Source organism: Mauremys reevesii, linkage group 8 (assembly GCF_016161935.1).
Source record: "Mauremys reevesii isolate NIE-2019 linkage group 8, ASM1616193v1, whole genome shotgun sequence".
In the NCBI taxonomy this organism is placed as follows: domain Eukaryota; kingdom Metazoa; phylum Chordata; order Testudines; family Geoemydidae; genus Mauremys; species Mauremys reevesii.
The window spans coordinates 87,072,418-87,084,609 of NC_052630.1; the positions used below are offsets into that span (position 1 = coordinate 87,072,418).

Below are 12,192 nucleotides of genomic sequence, written 5' to 3' on the forward strand. Positions count from 1 at the left end.
GTCCCATGTGGGCCTATGGGAAGCAAAGTAAAAGCCATAGCAGCCCTGCAAATAGAAGAATACAGTTACCATCAGCAAGCCTTTTCGTAAACGGTTAGTGATTATAACAGGAAAGAACTATAAGCAAACACAAGAAGAGAGTGAACAGAAAGCTCCCCAACCTTTTAAGATTACAGGTGAAGAGCCTGATCTTCCCGAAAGCATTCTCGTCTCTCCATCTTCCATGCAACCGCTTCACCCTCAGAACCTTTACCCTGAGAATCAGTAAGGGGGAGGAGAAAGCTGAGCTGAAGTTTACACTTTGTTTACCTTCCTGTCACAGCTGAATTATGCAGCATATATCACCCGACTGGATTCAGTGCCATAGCAGCTCATCTTATCAGATTATTAGGGCAGCTAGAAGTTGTAGTAATGATATTAAAGATAACGACAGTAATCAAAGTTGATGCTTCAGGACCAAATGCGATGGCCTATAGGATTCAGGCACCCTCTCCCACTTTCTCTTATTTAAAATATACGACAGTAATGCTCTAAAATATTGCTTTAGCACTATGAACTGCTGTACTATTTTGAACCATTATATATTCTTACAAAGGTTTACAGCATTCCATGAGTACATGGTGTATTTTGGTTGTTTTAGTACCTTGCTCTGAATTATCATGCACTGGCCACTCCTAGAGAGGCAGAAAATAGGAACAGATGGACTAATGGGTGATGGTTACAATGAGAATAGCAAATGCTATGAAATATGTATCAGTTCTGAGCTTTACAACTGATTGTCTGCTTGGATGACCTAATTTAGATGATGTACACATATGGTAAATAGAATTTTTGGATTACATTTTTCGCTTTCAAATTATCTTTTGAATTAGAGGATGGAGACCACATTTACCTCAGTCATTTAACATTCCATTCCAGAGAGTTCTGTGCAGTGTAGGGTGACCAGACAGCAAGTGTGAAAAATCAGGATGGGGGTGGGGGGGGTAATAGGAGCCTATATAAGAAAAGGACCCAAAAATCGGGACTGTCCCTCTAAAATTGTGACATTTGGTCACCCTAGTGCAGTGTAGCTCCGTGATTTACTGGCTGAAACTTCCTCAGAGGCTGAACACAGGTTCCGAGAGTCCTACAGGTAGCCCATACACAAAGCCTGGGGCATTGATTTGGCCTTGTAGCCATGATATGAAGTACATAATACTTGGTGCTTATAGTCTGTCAACACTGCAGTGACACAGCTTTTAGTTAATACCCCTTATCTAAATAGCAGAAGTGGCAATGCATCTTCTCCTATCCTCCTATACTTGAGAGATATATCTGAAACCCATCAAAATGACAATGGGAGGGATTTCTATGTTTCCTTTCTCTTTTTGCAAACTTTGCCACAATAATAGTTTTCAGGCTTTTTTTTTAAACCACCATGAAGAGAAGTGTCTAGATTTTAAGGAATCATATATTTCTTGATGAATAACATTAAAACTACAGGTTTCAGAGTAGCAGCCATGTTAGTCTGTAGCTGCAAAAAGAACAGGAGTACTTGTGGCACCGTAGAGACTAACAAATGTATTTGAGCATAAGCTTTCGTGGGCTACAGCCCACTTCATCGGATGCATGCAGTGGAAAATACAGTAGGAAGATATATATTATATATACACAGAGAACATGAAACAATGGGTGTTACCATACACACTATAAGGACAGTGATCAGTTAAGGTGAGCTATTATCAGCAGGCGAGAAAAAGAAGCTGAGAATAGCTCACCTTAACTGATCACTCTCCTTGTAGTGTGTATGGTAACACCCATTGTTTCATGTTCTCTGTATATATATATATATATATATATATATATATATATATATATATATATCTTCCTACTGTATTTTCCACTGCATGCATCTGATGAAGTGAGCTGTAGCCCATGAAAGCTTATGCTCAAATAAATTTGTTAGTCTCTAAGGTGCCACAAGTACTCCTGTTCTTTTTATTAAAACTACAATAACTTGATGTATGGAGGGTTCTGTTATTTAATTTGATGGCTACTTCTACTCACTATTTAAATCTCAATAACCTGCGAGGACAAGATAAATTGGAGAGCCAGTCAAAACACAGACTATTTTAAAGGTCAAATATGTAAGCTATTACATATTTCTCTCAATTTTCAGACAAATATTCTTGATCATGGGCTTTTGTTTCCCAGGTTGGTCGTGCCTGTCAAAACAATTTAATGAGACAAAAGTGAAAGCTCCATTGCAAGCACAAAATTAGATCTAAGAATATAATGGGCCAAAACCTCACCTAATGTAAATCATTAGTGTAGTTTCATTTACTTCAATGGAGCTATGCCAGCTTACACCAGCTGAGGATCAATCACATCTGAAGACCTTCTGAGATCAAAGATGAATTGGTCAGAACCTCAACTGGTGTAAATTTGTATACGTCAACTGACTTCCATGGAATTTTACTAGTTTACATCAGCTGAGGATCTCGCTCCAGATATTCAAACGCATGGAAACAATCATGAAGTAAACATAATCATAAGACTTGATGTGAATGAGCAATGATTTACAAAGTAAGGGTCTGTATGATACTGCTGGTCAGTAATCTTATGTCTCTACCAGACAATGCAATGCATCTGGATAGATTTTTTGGACAACAAACATGACAATGCATTTTATCAATCATATTTTCAATGCAGGAACATTTAAGCATCACAGATTGCTAATATTAAAGCTATTTGCATTTTCTGCATATAATTTTGTCCTCATTTTGTAAGAAGTTGTATAGTCTCTGCTTTAAGACTCTGCTTTCTTCTTGAACTTCTGTAAACCTACATCAGCATAGATAGTAATATAATATATTACACTTAGGTAGCCTAATTCTCTGCTATGGTTTCATGCTAGGGTAATGACTTGATTTTAAAAGAGTTTAAAAGATTTTAAAAGAGTTATTCATACTGTCATATGATTTTGATATGTTTTATACAAAGTATGCCTTGTGAGGTATCATTTTAGATGTCTTGATTTGCTGAACATTAATATCACGTTAGTTTGTATGTACTATCATTGTATTTCAAGTTATGAAGTATTGCTATATGTGTTACTGAAATATGTTGTCAGGTTGGGAGATGCCCACAGCTGTCCTATCCCTTGCAACAAAGGAGCAGCTATCACTGGCCAGATGGGTGTTAATGGCCCATCAGGAAGAATCCACTCTCCCAGAGGCTGTACGCAATGGGGACTGCCTGACCAGTGGAGACTGAGCAAGGACTTTTCTAGCAGCTGAAAGAAAGTATAAAATAGGGACAGTGACATCATCACTTGGCCTCTCTCCTTCCCCATCTCAACACCTGGAAGATCATCTGGAAGACAAAGACTTTGAACTGGGGAGATTGGTCCCAGCTGGAAGGGAGTTTAGTCTGTGTATTAGAAATTGTGAGCTATTAGGGTCAGAGAATGTTTGATTCAAATCTGGCTTAGTCTGTTAAAGTTAGACTTTAGACGTTGTTTCTATTTTTATTTCTTAGGCCTTGTCTACACTGCCACTTTCTCACTCAGGGGTGTGAAAAAACACCCCCCCCCCGAACGCTGCAATTTTCAGCGCTGTAAAGTGACAGTGTAGACAGTAAACCAGCACTGGAAGCCTGGCTCCCAGTGCTGGTAACTACTCCCCTCATGGAGGTGTTTTTTTTATAGCACTGGGAGAGCTCTCTCTCAGCACTGGTGCCGCGACTACACAGCCACGTTAAAGAGCTGCCACGGCAGCACTTTAATGTTGCTAGTGAAGACGTGCCCTTAGGTAATCACTTTTGAACTCTATGCCTGCTTCTTATAATCACTTAGACTCTATCTTCCTGTAGTTAATAGATCTGTTTTATATTTTACCTAAAACAATGTGGTTTTGGTTGAAATGCCTGGGGAATCTCAGCTTTGAAGAAGTGGAAAACTAATTAATGAGCTTGCACTGTCCAAGGGAGTCTTGAGCAGTGTATATTTCTAGGATGCAAGGGTGGGGGGCTAGGGTGATTGGCTGGTGCTTCTCTCTATGATTCACGAGTGGCTCAGGGAGCATTAATTCAATTTAGCTGGGTGTGGGCTCCACATGTTCTTGGCTGAGTGATCACAGCACCTGGAGAGGTTTTGTTGCTTGTCCTTGGCATAGCATTGTATGAGATGACCAGGCTGGAGAGTTAAGGAAGCACAGTGGTCCCACAGTTCCAGGTTGTACCCTGCGGATCCCGTCACAGTACATATGTAACAAGCGCATACATTCCAAGGGAGGTCAAGCAACACAAGGTAATATCAATGAAATAAGAGGCAATACATTTAAAACTGATAAAAGGAAATGCTGCTTTTGCATTAAGCATGATTAATCCTTGGAACTCCCTGCTGAAAGTTGTCACTGGAGTCAAGCGTTTGACAAGATTAAACAAAGACAAGACACTGATAATAATAAGAATATCCACATTTATTTTAAATAGAAATATGTAAAGAGGATTTAATCCTTCAAGCTTCAGAGCATAATTAACCACTACTTGACTACTGCTTCTTCTCTGCACAGGTTAGTCCATAACTATCCATAAAGGGGTTTTGACATCTTCCTCTGAATCATTAGTTTTGGCCATTGTTAGAAGAAGGATAATAGACTGAATGGACTGATCCATCATGGAAATTCTGGTGTTCCTATGAAGAAAGAAAATATTATGGGCTCAATTTAGTAAAAAATAAATGTGGCATGATAGAAATACAAAACTGTCCCATTCTGCTTCAACAAACTGACATGATACAAAAGACCCCAAACGGATTTTTAGGATGGTTTGAGGTATTGCATGTACTCAATTTCCACTGAAGTCAATTGGAGCTGGAGACATTTGTGGCTTTGTAGAAGATGCTTCGCACCAGTCAAGATTTGCCTTTCAAAACAGTTAGCAATTGAAAGATTAGTTAACGTTTTCTTTGTAATCACTGTTGTTTTGGAGAGTAAAACATTGAGATTGTGAATATTCTGTTATATAAAAATACCATATTTAGTGAAAATTCAGAAACAAATCATGATTTCCTCATTTAAAACCATTCAGTAAAAACAGTTCAACTATTTAATAAAGCAATAATTGTTATGCAAGAACTTTAATAAACGGGAACCTGCAAGAATTCCACGAAACTCAGAAATTTGCAGATGCTAAGCCATAGTGACATATCTTGTTACTGAAAATGGTGTGTCCTAAAGGCCAAATAATACACAGAAAAGTCCAGTACTCTGAAATACAGAAATGCATCAAATAGGAAACCTCATTTCAAAAGGCAAATTGTCTGCATACATAAAAGATGCAGAAGGATGTACATATATCCTAGTATACTACCACATTACAAATTATGTTTAGTAATAAGGTTTTGATGCAACCAAAAGAAGCAGAGAAGTTGAAATATAGGCCGACACTACATTCCTAGCTCATGTCAATGTGCTTATTGTTTCTACAGCACATAGTGTAGAGGACACAGTCATGATGGATGTATCTCAAAGGGCCAGATCCTCAGCTGGTTTCAATCGGTGTAGCTACTTTGACTTTGCAGATTTTGAGTGCTCAGTTGAAGCAGGTTCTAACATTCTGAGGTGTTCTTCCCTTCAGTATCCTTCAATCCAACCCAATCAAATCACTTTCTTCTAGAGCTGTGAGGAGAAAGGGAATTCTACTTCATAGAGGATATTGATATTTTGAAATTTGGTCTCATACTGATTTGGAACAAATCCAGTGCCGTAATGAGGGCAAGGCATGTGAGGCACTTGGCTCGGCACAGAAAGTCTCTCCTTCGGCGGCAAGTCCTTCCCTCTGAGAGGGACCTGCCACCAAATTGCCACTGGCCATTGGCAAGGGAGAGGGGCGGCACGTCCAGCTCTTCAGCAGACATTCAGCATCGGGTCCCCCAGTCTCTCTCGGAGGGAAGGACCTGCCGCTGAACTGCCACCAAAGAATGGTGGCAATTTGGCGGCAGGTCCTTCCCTCTGAGAGGAACCCACCACCGAAGAGCCAAACGTGCTGTCCTTGTCCCTTGCCTCGGGTGCAAAAATCCAGTACTCTGAAATACGGCTCTGAAAAAATAGCCAGAATTTTGAAATTCTCCAAGACAGGAAATGGAGCCTGGCTCTGCGCAGTCCACCTGCTGGGCTACCTTGGAATCATGGAGCCTGGAAGCCCTGAGCTGCCAAAGGGCCATGAACCTGGGAGCCAGGGCTCCCCAGCAGCCTGCCACATTGGCTACTGAAGAGTGAAGCTAGTGAACTGGCAGGAAACCAGGAAGGTTTCAAAACCTGCCTGGCAGGCAGTATTCCAGTCGGACTTGAGATCAAACTATCTCTGCAGAATGCTTTGATTTTGATGAATCTGCAAATTCCAGCAAATGTTTTGCCACAGTTTTTCCAACCAGCTTTACTTTCTTCCTTGACCCTCTTCTTTCCTTGTCTCCCTTCTTTATCTGCACTATCTCAGGGGGAGCTCAAGGAGGGATTACGCCTAAGAGAAGACTATTTTACGTTCAGGTTCTCAATGATCAGACCTGATTATTGGAGGAGCTGAGCACCCACAACTCTAATTGAAGTCAACGGGAGCTGTGGGTTCTCAGAATCTCTGAAAATTAGCACCTCCAGAGTCTCAAAGTTGGGCACCTAAAAACGGAGACACCCACAATACAATACCATTTTTGAACAACTGGACCTATATGACTTGTTCACGGTCACAGAGAAAGTCTGTGGCTGAGATGGTGCTGTAACTCAGGTCACCTGACTCCCAGTCCAGTGTTTTGCCCCATTGGCACCTGCAGGGGGGGTGTGTTTTATCATTTACTTATCTGATTTTCTGTGCATTGGACCAATAGTAGAAACTTCCTCATTTTGCATTATGATTAAGAGTCAATATGTTGGGCCAAAATCTGCTCACAGTTACCCTGATGTGAATGCAGAGTAATCCATTAATGCCAGTGGAGTTGCTCTTGATTTTCATCATTTATAGCCACAGGGCAGCATTTACATTTCAAATATGGCAATGGGAATTATTTGGTAGAGAAAAGTAATAGTACAGACATTCCACAGGAAAAAAAGAACAAGATTCTATTAAACACCAGTCTGCCAATAAACGTCACTATCTGGTCTGTTGGTGAAACGGAGGATTTCCATCAACAGTATTGCTACTTGTTTTGCTAAGTAACAGCATAGCACCATAATACGTTTACGTTACAGTAACTCCATTAAAGTACATAGGATGAATGTTTACACAACGCATTAAAACAATACAAATATAAGGGGTACAATGAGAAAGTGATGTGCCTATTTTTATAGCTGAAGCAGAAATGCAAATGATGTGCTTGCAACATTTATACATTCTGCAATGTTGTGTCAAATGTTTTGCAAGATACTGGAACGTTTAAGGGTTTAATCTACTGTTTTCATCACATTTTATATTACCTTTATTTGTGGTAGAACAAATATATAATGCCCTATCTGACTCCCAAATCTCAACTTTTTAAGCTACAAAAAAGCACACTGTTTATTTTACCTACTTTTGTAACTAGGAAAGCCTCAATGCAGTGATATTTATAGAGACGCTTAAATAGCATCGAGTATAGAAACATTTTGTATTTTCAGATTCTTTTATTTTTTTATGAATTCAGTAACTGTATACAATAAATCTGACCTAACAGTGACAGAAAGTAAGAGAATTCTATATTAATGCTTTATAATGGGCTTATAGTTAAATAAATTTTATGAAAGCATAGGTGTCTCATTGTTACCAAGCCCGTTTCCCCTGTAGCAATATTCTCACATGATTAAGTTAGAGATCAGATTACCTTCTTATGCAGTATATACCCAATAGCAATTTAAAAATTCAATATCAGCTGTATTATTCTAAAGACTCATTCCATTTTCAATGCAAAATGAATACAAAATAAAGAGATAAACTAAATATAAAATGTAAAACATGGAAGAATTTATCACTTGCAAACATAAAAGCAAAAAGGGGTAAAAAAAGAGAACAAAACCAAAGCTATAAAAGAATAGAGAAAAATAGATAAATCTTCAGTGTTGCATTTTCCATATGCAGTTTAGTTGGGTTTTTATTAAGGCACATACGCTTTAGTACAGGAAGTGGGAATTGTATAATCATCTCCATAATGCACTTTGCTACTGCAGACTACATATCAAATTAATTTATACCTTTGTGCAAATTTTGAGCTCCACTTGATACAAAAGAAATGGGTGTGTTATTTCAACCAGTGAAGCAACCTATGAACCAGTCCCTTACTCATTGTTCAAAAGAGTTAGTAAATATGTTCCAGTGATGAATATTTAAATCTGGGGAAACAGTACAATAATGTATGAGGACAAGAATGCAGAGTCGTGATAGATGTTCATGTTGATGCAACTATGAACTCTTCTGAATGTCAGCTGCTGTGAATCAACCCAGCTGATAAAGGGCTGTAGCAGCTTGAGTATTTTGTGTTATTGGACAAGAGACAACATTTATTGATTTATGGTAGAGATCACTTCAATCACAACAGAATTACATGGGTACTCAGTGTTTTCCCACAGAACATACAGGAGTCAGTAAGCAATTGATGCAGCTCAGAATTTCCCCATGCAATTTATTCATGCATTATCACAAAAGTGACATCATAGAGTCATAGAATTTATGCCCAGAAGGGAACACCAGATCAGCTAGTCTGATTCCTGCATGTCACAGGCCACAAACACCACTCAGCACCTGAAACCCAACAACTGAAATTTGACCAAGGTATGACAGCCCTCAGGTGACTAAACAATTATGTGCCACAGGTGGAACAGAGATGTACCAATGCCTGAGATCCCTGCAACAACAAGAAATTGATTGAGATATCCCAGAAGAACTTGTCATGTAAGCCAAACCTCATGCTGCAAAGAAAAGCGAAAAATCCCAAGGCCACTGCCAATTTGACCTGGGGGAAAATTCTTTCCTGACCCCACATATGGTGATCAGTTAGACGTTGAGCTGGCAAGAACTAGCCAGCCAAACACACAGGAACTGCCATTTCACAGTTGGAGTTTAAGGCCTCTCTGCTACGTGATGAAATGGGTCATACTTTTCTACCTTCTCACAGCAGAAATAAAATGGCAGAGAAGAGACAGACATTTAAAATACCAGTTATTTCCCCAGTTTCCTGAGCAAATACCTACTTTTTTCCTTTGTCTGACACCAATGGTTGACGGCCTTAGCCTTTCTCACCAAATTAGACAGAAGGCAGAGGACTCAGAACACATCTGGGACACAATTTTAGAAACCCTTTAGAAAAATGTTTTCTGAGTTGACGTAGTTCACTGTTTCTTCTTTTTCCATCCAGTTCTGAGACGCTTTCTGTTTGGGAAGGCACAAAGTCAGCATATCAATTTATGGCTAAAATCCTGAGTGTGGCTGAACACAACCAACAACAGTTGACATCAATGGGAGATGCAGGTGCTTAGGCCTTCTCAAGGCCTTATGCAGCAATAAAGGAGTTTAGGGTAGAATTCACCTCTCCCTACACAAAGCCAGAATACTAAGGATTTGGGGAGGAAAACAGGAGTTGGAAGATTGGAATGTAGCACCCCCCAACCTGTATGCAGTTTGCAGGGCTGCATTGCTGGAGCTCCACAGCTGCCTATGGACTGGAATAGTGATTGCTGTATCCTTTGCCGGAAGCATGGGACACTAGCTTCATGTCAGCATGGATTCTGTACCCTTCTTCTCAACTTCTCCAGTGGCCTGTCCTGTACCAATGTATTTCCATCTAGTGTGGAGTCTGTCTCAGCAGTATGCAGGAGGCTCTCTTCTTTGGCTTCTGTGTTTGTTCCTCCACCCTACTTCATAAAAAATAGTGGGGCTCAAATGACATGCTGGAGGACCTTTCACACGTCCTTCACTCCACGGCAAGTTTCACCTTTAGTAAATAGGAGATCATAGATAGAGAGAGATAAAGATACATAATTGAGCATTTCTTTTCATGTACTCTATACCTTTGAAGTAAAACACAAAGAAAAGTGAACTTGAATTCTGCCAACTTATAATAATTTGAGGACAAACTATAGTGTTTATCATGTTAAGCAGAAAAGAAAAGTTAAGGTCCACCATGCTTGGCATCTGTCATTGATGCTACGAGGCTGAGAGAAGTCCCTGTTTGAACTACCTCAGAGCTCTGAGGCTGGTAGACTGATAAGAACACCCAGCAGAGCTATCTGTGGCTTTGAGGGTTGGCTGGTATTAACTGCCCTATGTCTGATTGCCTACAGTATTAAACATAATCTTGTATTCTTTAATTCATTTTAGTAAATACATAACAGCGGCTTATTCACACCATTATCATTAAGGTAGTGCCAACAGTTCCATTAAGAACCTGTTTCCAGGAGTTTATAATAAAAGTATTTGATCTGTGTGATGATGGAGGAGGCAGAACTTTCAAGTTTATTTTTACTTTAATACCTACTCAAAGTAATTCTGCACTGCTGCTTCCTGATGTGACAGGAGACTCCAGCGCAAACAGATATTTTAACTAAGACAGAGGATTCCCCCCTCATATTGACATTGTCTTTTTAACATTCTCAGCTGTTTAGTGGATGTGCTCTTCACATGAGAACTCTGTGAGGCTCTGATTTCACCCTGCCATGTTAAGATTTGCTTTACTTAAGAGCTATATTAAGACACAATACTTACATGACTAAATTAATTCCATAGATCTGTAAAGAAAATATGGGTAGATACTGAGGATTTGGGGAATGAAAAGTTCCTAGGAACTGATAACATAGTTCTAAACGGGATCCATTTGCTGTGAGACATTATGAAAACGGGATAACTCTCTCCCCTAGAACAATATGAGCCAGATTTGGGCCCAGCTTCTGCAACAGCCAAGGAACAAGAGGGCATTAGGCAGCCCTTAGTCCCTTGCATCAGCTACCCAGATTATAGGTAGCAATATGGGGGTGAAAGCAGTCTCCATAAGGCTGCTACTTACTCCAACCTTGCAGATGGGCAGGAGTAGAGAGAGCTTGGGTTCTGCTCCCCAGGAGACTGGCTAACATAGCTACACTGGTGCTCTGGGAAAGACCATAAGGCAGATTGTGACTCTGCCCCTTGCTCATGGCAAAGCTGTCATCTGTGCCCGGTGGAAGGAGGCATTATGCCAATAAAATCTTATCATACCACTGGGACCATGGATGAACAGTGTGTGCATCACTTTTTGCTATTCCTAATATCAACCACGTGCTCCCTTCAGCCTTTTGTTGGTATGCTAGAGTGTGTGTGTAAATGCTCTCACCCATTCCTGGGCCAGACAGGACCCCATCATTCGCATCATTAGGGCCCAATCCTGCACCACTAAAGCCAATGGGAGCTTTGCAACTGGCTTCAGTGGGTGCAGGGTCTTGGTAATGACTGCTACATGTGAAGCAAGCAGGATCTCCTCCTTAAATTCCCGGGCGCCAGCAACAAAATGATGGCTGCCTCTTGCATGGGTTTGCTATGAGACAAAGGTGTTGTATGATCCTTTCCCTTCTTTAGCACTCCCATTCAGGTGGCAGTCAGAATGTCTTGCTGGACAGGCATAATTTGGCCCTTCTTGTGTAAATATTTTGGTGGTGAATACCTTCCAGCCTCTTGGTCACATAATTAAAAAATATATTTAATCACAGAGGCAAATAATGAATTTAATATTTATGCATACATAAATTCTTGGCTTGTAACAGTATGTCAGTTTTTTTAAATTTACATAATGCTAAATAGTATTGCTCACATACCCTTGGATCTTGGTGGCTTGGTTGTCATGGATACCAATACATACTTTGTTTTCTTAGAGAGATCTATCAGATATGTGCATTTGAATGCTTGTGATATTTGCAGCGGGGTTATAGGCACATTCTTACAGTAGTAAATACAATTAAGCAACTGTGCTATTCATGCTTGAAGAATAAATACATTTTTGCTCCATACTTTGCTAAATCTTTTCTTTCTGAAATTTCAAATACAAAACAACCCCCAAAACAAATGCTGTCTTAGTCAAGACTGAACATGACTTACAAGAATCTGTTGGGTTTTCTTACAAGATTATATTATACAGAATGTAGGAAATCATCATACAGTAGAAAAAATAAGAGGGTACTATGAATCTATTTATTTCAAAAACAGCTTGATTTGCTTCCAGATACT

The 12,192-nt window shown here is 39.8% G+C and overlaps 2 long non-coding RNA genes across 2 annotated transcripts in view; one reads left to right on the forward strand and one right to left on the reverse strand.

Annotated features, from left to right (window-relative positions):
* Nucleotides 1–4,508: 4,508 nt before the first annotated feature.
* LOC120370598 overlaps nt 4,509–12,192 on the reverse strand; it is a 29,541-nt gene continuing 21,857 nt past the window's right edge. Inside the window, exons 2-4 of the long non-coding RNA XR_005583822.1 lie at nt 9,735–9,934; nt 9,195–9,372; nt 4,509–4,675 (exon numbers count right to left, since the gene is read on the reverse strand). This is a non-coding gene — a long non-coding RNA (uncharacterized LOC120370598). The remainder of the gene's footprint in view (nt 4,676–9,194; nt 9,373–9,734; nt 9,935–12,192) is intronic.
* On the forward strand, nt 8,695–10,039 carry LOC120370597. Its single transcript, XR_005583821.1, has 2 exons — nt 8,695–8,895; nt 9,359–10,039. It is a non-coding gene; the product is annotated as an uncharacterized LOC120370597 (long non-coding RNA).